Raw genomic sequence first — 19128 nt, forward strand, 5'->3', positions numbered from 1 at the left:
AAAACTGTACTTTTTTCTTCTCCAAGCTCTGCCCTTAGCACACATCTGGCTGTTTTGATCAGCTTCATGGGTAATAGTAGGCTAGCTGCTCTTGCAGACCATTTTAAGCCTAACCAATTTCCCTTTCAAAGGGGAGAATCAAATCCTGTTTCTGAGATAAACACCCTAACCATTATGCTAACCACAACCTCATGCTTAAGCAATTTAGTTTTTAACAGACATCTAATCCTAACCTTTACCGGTTCAATAAATTCATGGCTATTTCATTCCCAATACAAGGGTGTGTCTGCTGTAATTGGGCAAATGCAGTACAATCATGTTTTATTTCCATCCTAAGACAATTACAACTGAAAGAACTACATACACACAAAGTTGTGCGCATGTGTACATACGTATAGGTAATGCAACAAAGCACATATGCACATTCTGTATGTCAGAGTAGCATGTACAATTCTATACACACACCACCAAAGAAAGTAGAACTGGTGCCCTCAACAGTGCTACAGGAATTAAAAAAAATGTCAAAGTCATCTGCAATGCGTTTATCTACATCAACCATTTATTCTACCACACATACTTTCACTTCACATTACAAAGTGCCTTAAACACCCCAAGGATATTAATATGCAATCACACACATCTAATTCATCCATCCTGTAAAAATCACACCTGCTGAATTATTCAACTACCACACCTCCACAGTTTGGGACAGTACATAAAGTCTGCAATTTCAGCCTATGACACACTGACACGGACTCAAACAACCTTAAAATGCACACAATACTTAGTACGCTACAACTCCCAGCAGGTTGCACCCACGTAAAAGTAAATGCGTACTTGCTTTCTCAAACAGTGCAGCACCCCCAAAGCACATTTCAAGGAGCAACCGATCAAGCTATATTTCAAAAGCAGGATTCGCAGCTGCAGACTTTTTCAAATAGAGGGGAGGGGGCACACATGTTATTTACTATGGTTATTGTGATTACTACCACTATGCAGGAAACAGGACTTAGACGGGGATTTGAGCTCTAGTACACCTCTCATCAGTAAACAAGTCTTCCTACCTGTTGCCCTCTTTCCAGAGGATTTCTACCAACTTGGCTCCACTGTATGGAAGCTTTGTGCAACACTTTCTTTGGAAAACATGAAGAACAAGCCCCCGCTCTGCACCATTAGTCCCAAATTGAGGTTATTCAGAATTTCTGGAACTGCAAACTAGTTTTGCAGTACAACGCCACACAGTGTTATATAATATTGGAACAAACAGCTGTCCTTACTTCCCAGCCTTTGCTCTACAGGTATACATGGGAGCGTGTTGTCTTTTATCAGCTGTCAAAAGAATTAGCGCATTACCTTAGCAGATCACTCGTAACATAAATAGCACACAAGCATCTCCTGTCAAAAACAGACAAAATTAAATAATTTAGCTGCCCTGTGAAATTGTATAAAATATAAGCAAAAGAATTGACATAAAATTCCATTGCTGTCCTGGGAAAATACTTCTTGACTGTCGAAAGAAAACTTAAAATTTGCCCCAGGGCCCTAAATGATGACAAATCCAAGAAAGCATCCCTAGACAGACAGCAAAGGTAACCAATGAGCATCTACCAACATGCCTGAAAAGCTGGTATTCTTAAAGTGACATACTGCAATTTTCCATAAAAACAGTAAAGACACTAAAAAATATTAAAAATAAAATGTCTATGTGTGAAAGGGGTCCCCAAAAGTCTTATCTATCTAACAGGAAGCCGTGGTAACTGCTACTCTGGCAAAGTCTCAGAGATGCAGCTGCACAAGATGGCAAGAAAGTATTGAAGGTTTTTAGTCACTCTGGCTGTTTTTGTACTTCTTTCCAAAAAGGATTAGCCCATAGGCAGCCACAGTGGCTGTGTGGAAGGGGTTTTAAAGTTTTGAGAATCAGGCTGGGTGCTGTCTCCTTGGCAGGATACAACCCACAGGCTACAGCAGCACTGAAAATAATGAACATCTTCTGATTACTGATGAATGGCATGGAAACGCAGGGCATAAAACTGCCATGGTTTCACTTTGTATATATTGAACCAAACAACTTGACATCAGAATGTAAGCAGAGTATAACCTGAAATATTTATTTATTAGTTTATTGAAGTTGAAGGGCTATATACAAAATATGCAGCCAAAACAGAATATGTGTTGAAGGGCTATATACAAAATATGCAGCCAAAACAGAATATGTGTTGAAGGGCTATATACAAAATATGCAGCCAAAACAGAATATGTGTTGAAGGGCTATATACAAAATATGCAGCCAAAACAGAATATGTGTTGAAGGGCTATATACAAAATATGCAGCCAAAACAGAATATGTGTTGAAGGGCTATATACAAAATATGCAGCCAAAACAGAATATGTGTTGAAGGGCTATATACAAAATATGCAGCCAAAACAGAATATGTGTTGAAGGGCTATATACAAAATATGCAGCCAAAACAGAATATGTGTTGAAGGGCTATATACAAAATATGCCGCCAAAACAGAATATGTGTTGAAGGGCTATATACAAAATATGCAGCCAAAACAGAATATGTGTTGAAGGGCTATATACAAAATATGCAGCCAAAACAGAATATGTGTTGAAGGGCTATATACAAAATATGCAGCCAATTCTGACAAGTGTAGTAACTGCATGTGTAGTATATATAATACATGCCATCACTTATATACAATAGATATGGTACAAAATATTTTTATGGAGTACAACACTGGTTTTAGAATGTGAATGTCTTAGGGTAGTATTTGACAAGTAAGGTGCAATGATGTATGTGAATTAAAAAAAAGGAAATACATTTGAATTTAACTGCAATAGAAACATCTTCCTCAACATTAACAAACTAACTAGGAATATCATATAACTAGCCCTCACTGTATCAGTAAATTAGTAAGTACATTATGAAGAGCTCATTTTGATTCCGTTTATTGGGTGCCACAGAAGTAGATCTGGATGGAAAAAGAAAACTATAGCCAACAGACTATAACACAGCATTTGACTAACTTTGTGCAACAGGCTCCAGAACAAAGTAGTCTGCAAGTCTAAGAAACAACACCACGTGCACTGAACTGAGCACAGGCTGGCTGAAAGATAGATGTCAGGGTCGAAAGTTAAACAAGTTCACTGTAAACAAGGAAAAGCAAGGGAAAGAAATAAGTAAGGAATGTGATAATGCTTGGTCCTATTTAAAGCAATTATTTTATCTTGCTGTGCAGCTCAAAGGGATGTATGACAGAGAATAAAAAATGTGAAGCATGACAACAAACGTGGAAAGTATGTGATGATGTAAACACAAAGGAATGGTTGTGCCTGTGCTTGTTGCATAGGAACACAAAGTACAAACTGCAGGAAGTGATCTTGGCAAGAATGAGACTGAAATAATTTGTGTTGATGGGACAGGGACCCCTAAATGTAACAAGTGAGTGTAGTAAAGATAGTGAAGAGGTACAACTGGATATTAAAATTCAAGAGTAAGGGTATCATTGGCAGAATACTTTGATGATGATGAAATGCCTCACTTGCAGTTCACAGAAAGAGAATGGAACACAGAAGTGACGCACTACCTTTGATTCGATCAACATAGGTTTTGCAATTATTTGAGGTCTTGGGCTAGCACAAGCCCTTCATCAGATTCTGTTAGCTAGAAAGCTTGAGTAATTGCAAAAATGGTAACTGCAAAAAATCATTGCTGGCACAGTAAAAAGGCAGTAATGCGGTGGTGGTGCTGCGGTAGCATTGTCGCCTCACAGTAAGACGCTGTCCGGTTCGATTCTCAGCTAGAGCGTCCTTTGCGTGGAGACATGCGTGAATGGGCGTACCTTCGTTGAAGGTTGTGTGTCACGCCTGGCAAGCTGGTATGTAAAAATGAACTGCCAATCATTAGCGGACTGGAGTTCTGCTGTGGCGACCCCTAACCGGGAAAAGCCGAAAGACACAAACATCATATCTATGTTCTAGTTTCTTTTTGTTTTAGGTTAGTGGACAACTACAACATGTATTTATTTATTTATTTAATTTGTTAACCAGGTAATGTCTGACTGGGCACGAGGCCCATTTTCAGCGGAAGCCCGGGGAGAAAAGCTCCTTACATACAGTTGAGACAAATTAAAACCAACTGAATAAACAAAGAGATGAACATTAAAAGTATTTACAGTGTACAATGTACATCCTGAGTGGTAATTTAAATTATAGCAGTAATTAACAAAAATTTACAAAGTTGGCACAGTTTAAGATGGTATTCAGAAATATAGCATTATTTAACAAAATGTATAACAATGGCACAGTTTGAGAAGGAACTAGCATGAAATAGTAGTGAACAGTGTGCTACAATTTGACAGGATAAAGAAATGCAGTCACCATAACAGTTGTAAGACCATGCAGTATTAATGTTAATATTGCCAGCTGAGAGAGTGTTGGATCAAATTAGATTCAGGAGATAATAACTGTAGCTGTGGATAGAGCTATTATAGGTAGGAGGGAGGGAGAAGTAGGTGGACTAGCCTGGGGTATGACAGGAACAGAGCCAGTGTTTTTCTAGATGTACCTTGAGGAGCTGTTTGAACTCATGAATGCTAGGGTTTTTAGCGACAGGTTGAGGAAGATTGTTCCAGAGTTTGGCAATTTTATATGAGTAGAGGGCAGTGGCTTGTGTGTTGTGGGGTAGAGTAATATTAAACATTAGTTTATTAGAGGATCTAAGTGATCTAGGATTTATGTTGGATTGGATCAGGTTAGTGATTGCTTGGGCAGTCATTTGGTTGGTGAATTATTTTGTGGGTTATGGGCAGTTGTTGTAGAGTTAGAAGGTTTGGGAGTTCTAAGCATTTAAGTTGAGAGAGTACTGAGCAGTGGTGGGTTCTATAAAGGTGGCCTGTAGTGAATTTGGCAATTTTGTTGTAGCAGGATTCTAGGTTATTTAGGTCTGATTTACGTAAGTTTGTAAAAACGTGGGATCTGTAGAGGAGTGTGGATAGTGGTTGTGTGCGGGCAGTGGCTAGTCCGGCGCTTTCTGTAAGGTATGGTTTTATTCTATATAGGGTGCCTAGTTTGGCATGGACTTTTTTTGATGGTGAGGGATATGTAGCTATCAAACCTTAGGCTTTCATCAATAGTGAATCCTAGGAGTTTGGATTGGTTAGTGGATTAAATTTTGGTTCCGTTTGTGGAAAGGATCATAAGTGGGGACTGGTGTGTTTTGTATTTGTTATAATTGAAAATGATTAACTTGGTTTTGTTAGGGTTTAATATAAGTTGATGGTTAGTGAGGTAATTTTCTATACCGTGGAAAGATTTTTCCATTTTTGTTTGTAGGTCCTGGGGGCGGGAGGGTAGAGGCTGAACAGATACACGTGGAGTTATCGGTGTACTGGATTATGGAGGCTAGTTGGGTTACAGAGCTGAGGGTGTTAGTAAAAATAATAAAGAGTAGGGGGACAAGAATGGATCCCTGGGGTACTCCTACATTGATAGGAAGAAGGGGGGACAGAGTGTTTTCCCATTTGATGACGTGCTGACAGTTAGAGAGGTAACTATGGAACCAGGAAAGGGCAGATGTGGTTAGGCCATGGGATGCCAGTTTGTTTAGTAGGATTTGGTGGGAAACGGTGTCAAAGGCTTTTGACATGTCAAGGAATATAGAGGAGACAATTTGGCCATCATTAATGAGACCTTGGATGGTATTTGTAAAAGATAATAGGGCAGTGCTAGTGCTATGTTTTGGCCTAAATCCATGTCGAGTAGGGGAGAGGAGGTTGTGTGTGAGGAGGCGCTTGAGGAGTTGGGAGTGAATACATTTTTCAAATATTTAAGCTAGTGGGGAGAGGATGGCTGTGGGATGGTAATTAGTTTTATTTTGAGAAGCCCCTTTTGTGTAGGGGGATGATGTGAGATATTTTCCATAAATAGGAGAATATTGTTCAGACACTGAGCATTTCTTAATTTAACTTATTAGTGTCAGTGGCTTAACGGTGCTGCAGTAGTGTTGTCGCCTCACAACAAGATGATGTCCCGTTCGATTTTCAGCTAAGAGCGTCTTCTGTGTGGAGGCATGCATGACTGAGCGTGCCTTCGTTGAAGGTTGTGCATCAGGGCTGGTAACTCAGCACGTAAAAATCCACTACCAAACATTAGTGGACCGGAGTTCAGCTGTGGCGACCCCTAACCAGGATAAGCCGAAAGACACAACAAGTGTCAGTGGCTTAACAGGTAACAAAGTTGCCTTTTGGTTTTGGAAGACTAGAAGGCTGTAGAGTCTATTCCCACTCCAGGAGATTGGGTCGCTGATGCAGCAGTGCTGCATTAGGGTGCTGCTGCTGCACTCCCAAGTGTGTCATCCTTTTGATGAGATGTTTAACCAAGGACCTGTCTGCTTAAGTTGGTAGTAGCTCAAGTGGATGTAGAACTTCCCACAGCGCCCATTGAAAAGAGTAAGGGATGTTCCTCAATGTCCTGCCCAAACGTTCCCTATTAGTATAAATACCTAAGGTCTTCCTTGAAGATGGGCTAGAACTGCATAGTGGGACTAACCCAGTCAACAAATGAAAAATATTTTTTTCTAGTCTCTTGCAGTTCAGTCATTCTAGACAGTTGTTTTATCTTAAGCTTTAGAACACCTGTTGCACCTTATATTTTATCATAACAGAATTCGGCAGCAGATTGTTAAGTTATCCTTTGACCAAATGACTTTAATCCTCACAAAAGGAAGAGAGAATAATATAAGGGGAAAAAACTGTCATACACAGCTGCATCCAGTAAGTAAATGAGAATTAGTAGCTATAATTGAAAGTATATGCTTTTATCTTAAATACTACTAAGTTTGCTAACTGCATTAACCACAAAGCAATGTCTGCTTCAATTGAGTATAATATACTTTAAATGTATACACCTGAACAGCAACTGTAAAGTATTCAGTTATTTGATGGAAAGTGTCCAGGTTATATGCACTAGCTAAATTAGGTCAGAAGATGGCAGTGCAGCACCATGGCCACTAAAATTTACTGCACCAGTGATTTTGCTTGTCCGAAGGCATCAATTAAAGTCAATGAGGTCCCATGCAATGAAACTGAACCCTTTCTCAGAAAGCTTTTATTTAAATGATAACTGCATCCTCCATATAAATTATACATATGCCTCTTGTTTATTGTAATTCTGCATTTTATGCTGTCTACTTTTTTCTAGTTTTACATCATAATTGTTTTTGCAGCTCCCTGACACCACATGGCTGTTTTTTTTTTCTTAACTGGTAACACATGTTGCAGAGAAATAAACTTTAAGTTTTACCATGATGTTGCATTGTGTAGTTCCTGTTTGTTGATTTTATGTGTTACAACCTGGTAGCAAATATACACATACAGCTCGAGTAGAAAAGTGCGCACTACCAGGTCTGACAGCTAGGGAGTACCCACACTCTCATTTATAGAACTATTCTTCTGTCTGTAGTAACATGTAGCCTCTCTATCATACATCTGCCCCATGCCATCTTTAAGGATTGTTGTCTTGTTAGGTGATGTGATGTTGCCATTTCCCACTATTTTCCAGTGAAAAACAATTCTAAATGTTTTTTTTAACTTTAATTCCTTCTTGTCTTGTTCTTCTTACATATTTATTAATCAGCATTGCAGTTTTTAGCCAGGAAAAGCTTACATGTAGGAAGAGATTGCTAGGTATTTAGCTACTATATTTATATGCAACTTCTGAACTTTAAATATTTTCTCAGCTTGTTAGCACTTTCAGGAAAAAGTCTGATATTTAAAAAGCTTTTAGAAGACAAATATGTTGAGGGAAGAAGTAGATCGCTGACAATGCAGTGTAACATTGAGGGGCTACTGCACTCCTGAGTATGCCATCCTTTGTTTGAGATGTTAAACTGAGGTCCCATTTGCTTGACTTAGTGGCAGCTCAGATGTATATAAAAGATCCCATGGCACCGATCCTGATGCCCTAGACAAATTTCCCTTAGTACTATAAATATCACCTCATGTCTCCCATGAAAAGAGATTAATAGCCTAGTGGGACTAATGGTAAATAAAATACAAATAATTAATATGGAGGAAAAAAAAAAAAAGAGTCAAAGAATGAACTCCTTAAAAAGTCATACTTTGGTAGTTACCCTATGCATGCAGGCACAAAAGTATGAGTGCTCAAACACGCAAGTGAGCACACACACACACACACACACACACACACACACACACACACACACATACATACACATTCTGACTGGGCCATGAAAAAAAATTTTCATCAGTAGACCAGGGAAAAAAGTTCCCCAAAACTTAATAATGCAAGGTGAAGCTTAGATTAACTTAATACAATGAAGTGATAGAAAAACTTATATTAAGCAATACAATATAAAGTTACAGAAAATATCAACAAGTAAAATTTTTTCAAAAGAAGCTAAGATTACCAATAATAGTTAAGCCATACAGTAAATAGTCGCAGAAACTCATCTGAAGTTTGCAGTGCCATTATTTACACGTATTTACAGCATGTGGTTATCTGAATACAGAACGTTTCTCACTATTACTGTGTACCTTTTAACAAGACATTCATATATCTGAGTAACAGACATCATAGAATTAAAAAAACACCAGAAATAAGCTAGAAAAAATACACATCATTCTTGAAATTGTGGCATATATACGGAAACAACTGAATAATATTCATTTAACAGTCAGTAAGATGATGATTCAAAGCACTGCCTGGTGTGTTTTGAATATAGTACTTAACCCATCAATTGAATATAAGAGATTGTTACAAAAAGATGCTTGAGAAATCAGAGATTCCTTTACATGCACAAACACCTAGGGGCAATTTTTTGAACACTACCAGCTTGGGTTCCTGCATGTCTTTGGGATGTAGGGAGAAAGAAGATCCCCTGATGACAACCAAACTGCACATAGGGAGGAGAAGCAAACTGCATGTCAAGGCACTCCAGCCAGCAACTAAACTGAAGAAAGTATAGTGAGACAACACTAACCAATGAAAAAAACAACTGATACTTGTGTTAATTTTCTTAGCGAGATTCCTGTCTCGTCCATCTAGTTTTTATTTTAAAATTGAACGAGCTTGTCTTCCGACAATAGCTTACCCAACGATTCCTGTCAGCTGTCACCAACGCGCCTAAATTACAAGAGGAGATGCAGTTGGAGGAGGACCGTTATGTTAATAAAAAAAAAAAATCATCATCTGACACCAACCTCCAATCACATCTCCGATGTACTTGGCGCATTGGTGACAGGATTCTTCAGGAAAGATGCACCTGATTTTCAAAAAAAAAAAAAAAAGAAGAAGAAAGTTTTAAAAGGGGCGAGCGCGAAAGAAGAAAGTTGAAAAAGGGGCCGGCGCGCACCCCTGCGCCCATGCCTAAATCCGCCACTGATATCAGCAGAGGGAAAAATTTTCATATCCGAAATGGAAGAGAAACAGAAGCCAGATGTTTGGACCACAGAATCCAAACTATTCACTGGAATACTATTATGTGAATTTCGGCATGAGAAATCATCAGCACTGAAGCTTGGTAAAGATATGGTGTGCAGAGTGACTTTTTATATACACAATACTAAGGGACATTTAAAGTGCTTGGAGACTTCAGGGCTGAATGAGTGGGCTTTTGAAAAAGGTATCCAGAAAAGCTGCCTTGGAGATGGTCATCATATTGATCATGCTGCAGTAGCCTTTGCTATATGGGTTATATCCTGCCAAGGATATAACAGCTGGCCAGCTATCCAAAGCTTCAGGGCACTTTCCACACATGCAAACCATTAGTCAGTTTGAATTGAGCAGGGTAAAAGTCTGGTTCTGGCACCAAGCCCAGCACAGTATGCTCCTCTGAGGCTATCAAGGATTGACGGCTGGCTTGTGCTGTTCTGTTGCTAGTCAGATAAGCTCCCATTGGGCAAAAAAAATTTCATTTTAAAAATTGTTTAATAACACTTACCTCTTTGGGAAAGTTAGTTTAAAGCAAGGTGTTTGTATTTCAATGTACTGTCAACAAGGCTATATTGTAATTTTAAGTGAGAGTGCTCTTCCTTCCTGTCAGTTTAAAAGTTGTGTAAAGTATTTGAAAAACATTTTTTTTCTGTGGATACATTGTGTTTACTTTTTTTTGGGCTGGCAAAGTGTTTTAAAGTGCTTTTTACAGTGATTTTATGTAAAAAAAACATTTTTCAAAGACTAACTTTTTACCAGCTTTTGGTGCTTGTTTTTCACAGGAAAGAGGCATAATTTTCTGCTTGATCATGGAACAAATTGTCATTCCAATGGTTGGTCATTCTTCCAGCCACAAAAAAAAAGTTAAGCAAACCTCAGGCTAGCTTTACCTCAGCCACAGGTAGGTGACTGCTGGGGCCATTTACTGTACTTTAAATCACTCATCTTTTATCCTGGATCCTTCTGGTATAGCATGTAGAGCTACTATAGAATGGTGGTTAGTCACATCCTCTGGGGCTCTTGGGGTCCCCTCAGTGGGCAAGGGAGTGACACTCTTGTTGGTCCTGTGAGAGGGAACAGGGAAGGCTTCTCCGATGCCATTCATAACATTGTTGTCCCCACTTTTCCTGTCAAAAAGAAACTGAAAACTAAACATGTATCTACTCCTCCTCAAATTTCCTTGGACAGGAGTAATTTACTGGGTCTGACTCAGTGTTTAATTCAGGCTATTGATCCTTCTTATAAAGTAGTTTCTGGTAATAAAAAAAAGCATTCTTCTTTTTTGAAGAGATTCAAGATTTTGAATATGGACAGGAAAATGAAGGGACAGAGATATACATATTTTTCCCTCAGATATTTCATTCAGAATCAGAAAACACCTCAGTTTCTGATTCTGCCTGTGGGGGCTTATCTTTCTCTAAGACTTTCCAGAATGTGACAATGTTTTCAGTGGGAGAATGCCAAGTTTTTTCAGTCAATCAGAAAATATTATGAACTGTTACAGAAGGAATTTAGAGAACATTCACCCATTCTTCCAGTTGTCAGCTTTGGATGACTGTGTTATTGTCTTGTGCCTTGTCTTGTATGTTACTGCCTTCAATGTTCCTGACAGTCAGTCAGCTGCCTCTAAACGTCGGATAGAAGGTACAAAGTTCCTCAGTCTTTTTTAAGTTTTTATACACTTTTCCCAAACCTGACCCATCAGCTATATAGCTTTAGTTAATCCTACTGCAGGTAAACATTTAATTAATTCCAATCCTACTTTTTCTGATAAAGATGGGAAGATTATTGATAAATATGGGAAAAGATGTATGCTTCTTAAACTCTGATTTTCAGAATTTTGAACTGTTAGGCTCATATGAGAAACATCTGTTCTAATTTTGAAAATACACGGAATGTTTTGTCTGAAGTTACTTCTTATGAGGAAAAATCTGCTTTATATGCTTATTTACTCACTTATAGACATTTTACTTCCGTGAAAGTCAGACTAGGTAGAAATCCATTTTCAGGAGAGGCCCAAGGGGAAAAGCTCCAAAGCATCATAAAACAATTTAACTTTTTTTTTTTTACAAGAAGAAAAAAAACAACTGCAGTTTAAATAATTATACAAATTAGACATGAAAACATTAGTTAAGAATAGATACAAGTTATATGCCAATTATTTAATGTTAAGAGAAATTGTATCCAGTTTAGAGAGAAATTAATTGTGAGTTAGTATAGTACAAACAGGAACTGTAATATGAAGTGACAGAAAAACATGCTTATGATACGTTTACAGAGAAAGCCAGGGGACATAAACTGATAGAAATAAGGGAGTGAGTGAAGAAGGGAGACTAAGGAGGTATAAGGTATGAATAGGTACTTGCTCACATTTAGGGATACAATTTCTCTGGATATTAAGCAAGAACATGGCCTGCATTTGGCTAAAAAGTCTTTCAGAGTGGTTTTGAAGGATGGCAGGGAGGATACTGTCCTGCTGGATACAGGTAAGGAGATGTAGGCCTTAGCAACATGGTACGAGTACGGACAATGTCCAGCACATTTGATATCAAAAGGGCTATTAAACTTGGAGTTTCTGTTAGCCTGAGAACCAGAAAGAAATTATGTAATCTGAAATGAATCAGTGGTACTGTGTTATCAATTTAAGGACAGAAAGAATGAGAGCACTTGTCTGGAGAACATCCAACTCACCAGCATTCTGCCTGTGTTCTATATGTACGTTTATTTTAGAACAGTGCTTTCTCTTAGATATAGCCAGGACCTAGGAAGATTAGATTAGTTTTTTTTTCTGTATTGATGTCAGAACTTTTCTACTGTATTATTTTAAGTATTTCTCTGTGATCTCTGAACTCTTGGCTAGCACTGTGTAATAACAAGTATTGTCTTGTGTTTTTATTGTTTATTATTAAATATGTTTAAACCTTTCAACTGTGGCTGTTTTGTGCAGAGATAATTTAAGCTGTAGAGTACATTGTACGTATATAGTGATACTGGCCAAGCCACTCCAATAAGCCTTGACTGTTCAGTTGCACTTACAATTTGGATAATAATATTGCACAGTAATAACTGGACACCCTTTGTTAAAGGTCTTTTTAGTAGCTTATAAATATTAGTGGGTGGTGGCAAGTGGTACTACCCTATAGTATGGGTAAAACGGGCACAGCTGGAGAACCTGTGCCACCCTTCCCCAGGAGTGTCTGTGTGGTTGTATGCAACTCTTATCTCAAAGAGTGTGTGTGTGTGTGTGTGTGTGTGTGTGTGTGAGCTACTTGGACAGGGACACGAAGCACTGGTTGGGCAGAGAGGGTGCTGGAGGTTTTAGCTTGCCCACTAGGCTGAGATCTGGACCCTATAGCTGTGCCAGTGGGGAGTCTTATTAGGGACCCGGAGAGACCAGCCCCAGACTGACTGTGATCTCTGTGTGCTCTTAAGGGAAATTGTACTTTACTGTGTGTGTATTTATTATCCTTTCCCTATATGGATGCCCCTCACTGGTGTTAGTGGTGAGGATTGAGGCTACTTGATTTCTGGGTCAGTACACAAGCGTCACATTGACCAACTGAGAACATATTTCTGTTAAATGTTATTTAATGCTGGGCAAGCAGATGGATGCTGGATAAGTTTACAGGTGGTAAGAAGCTGTGTATGTTAGTTTATGAGATAATTCTGAGTCTTTTTAGTGCTAATGAGTGGTGGGTTCTAAAAAGGGTATTTGTTGCAAGACTGCCTGATCATCTAAGGGTTTTGCAGCTTTAGTATAGAACCAGAAGACTGACCAGACTGGTGTTCTGACTGCAGTGTACACGCTGATGTGAAACTAAGTTGGTCTTCAGTGACTTTATCTTTCCCGGGTGACATCATTGTTGTTGTTGTTGTTGTGTCTTTCGGCTTTTCCCGGTTAGGGGTCGCCACAGCGTAACTCCGGTCTGCTAATGATTGGTAGGCATCATTAAAACTATAAAACACAAAACTTCCACCAGAAGACAAAAACAACAAACTAACCAGTTTTGTGAATGCATTAGGGACCATATACAATGAATCAATAAAGGTAATACTGTAAATGCCTTAGCTAAACATGTTCAGATGCAAGGTAATCCACATAGGTTTTCTTTTACTGTGTTAGATGTTATACGTGAGAATGCTAGGTTAGGCAACACCGAAAATGAAACAGAGATGTGAAGCAAGATAGACAGCCAAACTATGTTCTCATGTGGGGTTAGGCTTAAATTAAGTTGTACCTTTGAAAACCGTTTTAAAAGCCAGAAGGAGAAGGAAGAAGTTATATTTACCTCCTTTTACTGGGTTCCCTTTTTCAGTGAGTTCAGCTTTAACTACTTAATTATTTTATTAGTTTTAGCCCCTGATTGGTTTGTGTACTATGACGTTGTTATATAAATGTTCAGGGAAGATGGCATTTTATCAGGGTCTGAAGAAGCTATGATTCCATAGCGAAAGTGCTTACCAGTTGTTACATGCATTAAACTTAGATTTATTTTACCTGCTGCCTACTTTACTTTGGATATTTTGAATTGTGACTGCTGTGTTTTCACATTTGGATTTATTTTATCTGCTGCCTGCTGTTTGCTGCCTACTTTATCCTTGGATATTTTGAACTGATCATTAAAACTATGTAAACTGAACAATGGGACATACTATACAACTCAACTAAGCAATACAAATAATGCACATGCCATCAGTTGGTAGAACTGTCTATCTACAAGCACACTTACTAAATAGAGGGGTAGAATTGTCCAGCCACAAGGATACTGACTAAATGGGGGGTAGAATGACCCAGCCGCAGGTAGGCTTACTAAATAGGGGGTAGAATTGTCCAGCCAAAGGCATACTTACTAATGGGGGGGGGGGTAGAATGGCCCAGCCACAGGTAAACTTACAAAACAGAGGGTGGGATTGTCCAGACACAGGTATAATTACTAAATAGGGCGTAGAACTGTCCAACCACAGGCATACTTACTAAATAAGGGGGTAGATAGCAGCACAAGGATGATGGAGACAGACTATGCTCAGCTGTGTAGAATAAGAAATAACAAACAGAATTTAATCAACCAGTGACAAAGAATGAAGAAAAAATTAAGTGAAATACTTGCGGAGGCAATTTCTTATTAGACTAATACATTTCATTTTTCAAAAATGCAACCTAGGGTCATTTTCCTACAACCAAATATGAAATGCAGCAAACAAAATTGGCAATGGATAGCTGTTTGTTGCTTCATGGGATGGGGGCTTACCGTCCTGGCAAAGTTTTATCTGACAAGTGGTCCTAATTCCTGCATCCTCAGTCCTAATAGCTACCAAAGATGTATCTCTTCTTATACATTGAAAAAGTCATAGAGGAGATGAAGAATGGTCTTCTCTGCCAGAACTGTGGATGTGTGACTGTGCAACAAACACTGGTGTCCTACAACATGTGCTCTAGAAGCTGCAAACTTCCTTTAAAAAATTAGAGCTGCTAGGTGATAATTTTCTTAAATGATTGCATACTACTTTCTTGTTGAGATTAAGTCTGAGGAAGGCTGGCCAAAATGTAGGTTTGGAGGTGCAGGTAAATCCATTAATTTGACTTTGACATCACCTGGGTGTTTTAAGTTCTGATCACTACCAATGTCATTTTAATCAGATGAGCACTAGGCACTACAGAGCACAGACAACTACTGTATTAACATTTCTTTATTAACTGTAACACCTTTTTTCCTTTAAAACCTGATTATTTTTCTAAAACATACTGCACTTCCCCCAATAATGCTGGTAGTTGAACATATGGGCTAAGTACTCTGTAGCCCTAAATACTAAAATACTGGAAGTATAAAACTTTTTACCAAATGTAGCAACACTGTCTCCCTATCAAAGGCTAAGATAAAAAAGGGGGTGGAGCCTGAATGGCTAACTGAAAGCAGCAGTCTTTTAGAGCTCCATATAACTAGTTAAATAAGACAGGAAAAAAATATTATTTTTTTTCTTCAAAGTATAAAATCTTATAGATAAAGGTCTAATTTACATAATTAGAAACTTTGGTGAAGTTTTACAAATATTTTTTTTTGTCAAAAAGCTTGGAGATATATTCACTTGTTAAAATGAACAACCTGAGGAATTCTCACCAGGATGCTGCCTTAAAGAAGGAACTACAACAGATGGCATCCACCCTGCAGGAGTTGTCTTTGAAGATGGATGATTTTAAAGAGAACCTAGAAAATCTTAAAACAATCATTGCCACAACAGTCAGGAAATCCTTCTATGTGGCACACCTCATTACTAAGGGCTTTTCATCCAGAAAAAAGGAGGTAATTGTCCCACTGTACTCACCTCTCATTGGACCCATTATAGAATACAATGCCCAGTTTGGTATGTACCTCTCAAGACATCTGCAACAACTGGATAGGCCGCAGAAATACCTCACTAAAAGAATCACAGGCCTAAAGCAGATGCCCTATGCTGACCGCCTTAAAATACTCCAGCTGTACTCTGTCGCATATCATCTACTCAGAGGCGATCTCTGCTTAACATACAAGGCCATTTCAAACCCAGAGCTGTTGGACATGCTACACTTAAAGAAATCCCAATCCCTCAGAGCCACACGCTCCAGGGATCTAAACCTTGTCATCACAATAAACACAACATGCTGGAGGGATAGGTTCCTGACCCACAGACTCCCCAGACTCTGGAACAGATTGCCCATACATGTCAAGCAGAGTTCCTCTTTGGCCCTCTTCAAAAGGAACCTTGACGATTGGATGGGAGAAAGGAAATTCACCCCAGGGATCATGTCAGTCGCCCTGCTAGACAGGGGTCCAGGGAAGTAAATAGTGTGGTAAGAAATAGCCTGGGAATTGTTATGGCTAGGCTTGTATAGGCCCTAGGGCTGATAGCCTAGTACCAACCTATGAAGCAGTCAAAAACAGGTTGACACTACACCACCACCAGACAAGGATAACAGGAATAGAGGTTTCTCTAAATGACTTAGAAAGCAGACTTAAGGAAGAGGAAACAAAGAAATAACTGCTTCTTAAACAAAACACTTGGTTGGTTAATAAAGTAGATGACTTGGAAAATAGGGAGAGGAGAAATAACATCAGGATTTTCGGATTACCTGAAAACACAGAAGGTGAGGATATTATTTCCTTTTTATCAAGCTGGATCCCTGACTTTTTAAATTTAAAAGAAGGACTTTCATTTGGCACTGATAGGGCACACAGAGCTCTTGAGAAACCTGCCACTAACTCAAACTCTCCTCCTAGGTCAATAATTATCAAATGTCTTTCATACTTGGACAAGGAACTGATTTTAAGATCTGCTTGGAGGAAGGCACCTCTAAAATATAAACAGAGTCTGATAAGATTTTATAACGACTATTCATCTAGAATAATGGAACAAAGGAAAAAAGTGTGGCCAATGATAAAGTTTCTGAAACAAAATAACATCAAGGCACAACTTGCATTCAGCGAAGATAAGAATACTGTATGCCAACAAGATGAGGACTTTTACTGACTTAGAGGAAGCCTCTTCATTTATTAAAACTAATAATGTGATTATTTTACCAGAAGATATGGACTGGATGTCACCTTCTCTCAAGAGAACAAAAGAAACAAATGTCTGGACAGATATCAAAAAGAAGAAGCAAAAGACTTATACTGTTACAGCCAAATCTCTCAAAGCATCTACTATGATATGAATTGTTTTAACATTACTTTAAAGGTCCAATTTTACTGCTTGGAATTTTAAAACAAAGGTAACTAACTACTGGAATCTTTATCTATATTTTTTGAAAACAGATGGCACATGAGAGTTTTCACATTAACTCAGGTATGTAAAACAGGGTACTTTTCTTTCACAGAAGGAGGGATATATAGCACATAAAATATTTATACTGTAAATCAACATACATAGTATATGTGTATTTTCTCTTTACTTTCTCTTTTCTTTCTCTCTCTTATTTTCTCTTTTCTTTCTCTCTCTTCTTTCATTTCTCATTATTATTTTAACTGCATCTTATCTTCCTTTCCAAATTCTCTCCTATTTTCTATACTAATATAGTCTGCATATATTTAATAACTCACTATCTACATATAGATAATAATAGTCTAAAATAATCTAGTTTTAAGGTAGACTAATTGGAATAGTGAACTTAATTATTACAATATTTATTAGATTAATGACAGTCACTGTTATGCTTACTAGCACTGAGGACATGTTCGTGATTAACTCTGAAATGTTCCATTCATGTACATATTTTCTTTGAATTATTTCCTTTTGGTATTGACAAATATATAAAAAACAAATCCAAAAATAAGTTATCCAATACTAGATAGTCCAAAGAATGCCTCCGCACACCAGCAATGATGCGACCTGTGTTTAATTAACTCCAAATAAACGGACAAACCAAACGAATAAAGATAAACACAAATAAAGGACATTTCAAGTGTTTAGCGCTTCATTCAGTCACCAACAATGTGGACTTCATCAGAAGCATAAATCTTAATGGATTATAATGCATGAATAACGCAATACTAATGCAAATCAGTGAGTGTGAATAAATGAATGAAATGGACCCCAGTATAAAAATATGGGAGATGAAATGCTAAATAAAATAAACAATAAAATAAATATGAATGATGAATGAAAATGATATATAGTGTTTCAAAAGGAATACTGTCAAAAAAAAAACTATTTCAACAAACCGTTCAGCAAACAGTAATTTGTCAACTTTTTGGCGCCAAAATTTCAAAAAATTTTTTTAAAGGCATACATCCTGTACCTATAACTGAAAATTGTATATATATATATATATATATATATATATATATATATATATATATATATACACAAAAATCTTACTCAATTGTTATTATGTGCCTGTATGTAATGAAATTAATTATCTCTCATTTTATATATATATTTATTTTTTATTAGACAGTATTCATTTTTTATATATTGTTGTAAGAGATTTAGATTCTAGTGCACATGAAAAGATACACATTACTTTTTGCAACGTGTTTTCTTTGTAGTTACCTCACACTGTGTACAAATTCACTTGGTAACTGATAGCTATTCATTTAAAATATCAGTTTAAATATTAAATGTGCCCTTAAAATGCTATTGACATTTTGACAAAATATAATCTGAACTGTAAAATGAATGACTTGAAAGAAGTGATGTAATGCATAGATTTCAAAGACAGTTCTTGACACTACAGTAAAAGTAAAAATGTATATTCACAAGGTAGTATTGAAATATTTTAGTCTTCCAGTTAAAATAGCTTACTGTCTATATTATGCGATATCAGAAAGTTTGAAGAGCTAGGAAATTACTATTCTTTGTCTTTATAATGACTATTTGACAGATGTTAGACTCTGCTTTGTTTAATGAATTGTGACATATGTTTATGAGGAAAAGTGGACTCACTTACTCACATTGGACTACACATTCCTGGAAACTCAACTGAAATGTCCCCAAATTACTTGTGAATTTAAATGAAACTGTCTGATTAATAAGCATAATTTACTTTAACAACCTGAATCCATAAGCTTTCTGCTCTATATATGCTACATTATATGTCACTTGCATTTGACAGTCTCTAGAGCACACGAAAAAATACATATTTTTGCAACATGCTATATTTGCAGTAACCATACATTCTAAACTAACTCAAAAATGAC

General features: G+C 37.5%; 1 protein-coding gene across 1 annotated transcript in view; it reads right to left on the minus strand.

Annotated features, from left to right (window-relative positions):
• Window positions 1–19128, minus strand: part of SLC43A3 (solute carrier family 43 member 3) — a 918925-nt gene that overhangs the window by 341862 nt on the left and 557935 nt on the right. The window lies entirely within an intron of this gene.

The sequence above is a fragment of the Protopterus annectens genome, chromosome 9.part0, assembly GCF_019279795.1.
Source record: "Protopterus annectens isolate FY-2018-M chromosome 9.part0, PAN1.0, whole genome shotgun sequence".
Classification (NCBI taxonomy): Eukaryota; Metazoa; Chordata; order Ceratodontiformes; family Protopteridae; genus Protopterus; species Protopterus annectens.